The sequence below is a fragment of the Nansenia antarctica genome (genome assembly GCF_963989245.1).
Source record: "Nansenia antarctica genome assembly, chromosome: 3".
In the NCBI taxonomy this organism is placed as follows: domain Eukaryota; kingdom Metazoa; phylum Chordata; class Actinopteri; order Argentiniformes; family Microstomatidae; genus Nansenia; species Nansenia antarctica.
Window position 1 is genome coordinate 394261 of NC_137688.1, and position 894 is coordinate 395154.

Sequence of the window (894 nt, forward strand, 5' to 3'; positions counted from 1 at the left end):
TGTCCTTGAGTAAGACCTGGGAACACCACCACTAGTGTGTCCTTGAGTAAGACCTGGGAACACCACCACTAGTGTGTCCTTGAGTAAGACCTGGGAACACCACCACTAGTGTGTCCTTGAGTAAGGCACTCAGCCCTCAGTTACTCCAGGGAGACTGTCCCTAGTGTAAACTGTAATTGTAAGTCACTTTGGATAAAAGCGTCTGTCTGCTAAATAGTTAAAATGTAAAATAAAATGTGTTGCCCTTTAACTAACTAACTAACTAACTAACTAACTAACTAACTAACTTACCCAGGGTGAATATTGTCAGCAGTCTAGACTCTAGAGTGCCATGGGCGACTTTATTCACCAGAAAATGTATAAGTTATACATCGCCTGGTAGCCAATCAAAGCATTGTACTCTGTTAGCTTGGTAGAACAAACCTCAAAAAGCTTTAGGTGTGTGTGTGTGTGTGTGAGTGTGTGTGCCCCCCACATTTCCTTGACTGCCATTGATCAGTACAGACAGATAATCAATGAAGTGAAATCAGCTGATCATATTCAGTATGTCATAGATCAGCTGATCATATTCAGTATGTCATAGATCAGCTGATCATATTCAGTATGTCATAGATCAGCTGATCATATTCAGTATGTCATAGATCAGCTGATCATATTCAGTATGTCAGAGTTCAGGGCACGAACCATACTGTTATATCATGCATTCCCCTGAAAAGATTTTATAAATGTTTTTTTAAATAAAATCAGCTTCTTCTATTTTTATTATTAGCAGCCAGAGTTTAGTGTAATCATGCTTCTGATTGTTCTGGACTAGTACAGTTATGTCTGATTGTTCTGGACTAGTACAGTTATGTCTGATTGTTCACTCAATAAAATGGACCAATCGTGAGGACA

General features: G+C 39.1%; 1 protein-coding gene across 1 annotated transcript in view; it reads left to right on the forward strand.

Annotated features, from left to right (window-relative positions):
• ugdh (UDP-glucose 6-dehydrogenase) overlaps window positions 1-894 on the forward strand; it is a 25092-nt gene extending 24198 nt beyond the window's left edge. The window contains exon 12 of the mRNA XM_080526636.1: window positions 1-894. This exon is cut by the window's left edge and continues 345 nt beyond it. The gene's annotated coding sequence lies outside the window, so the exon portion shown is untranslated.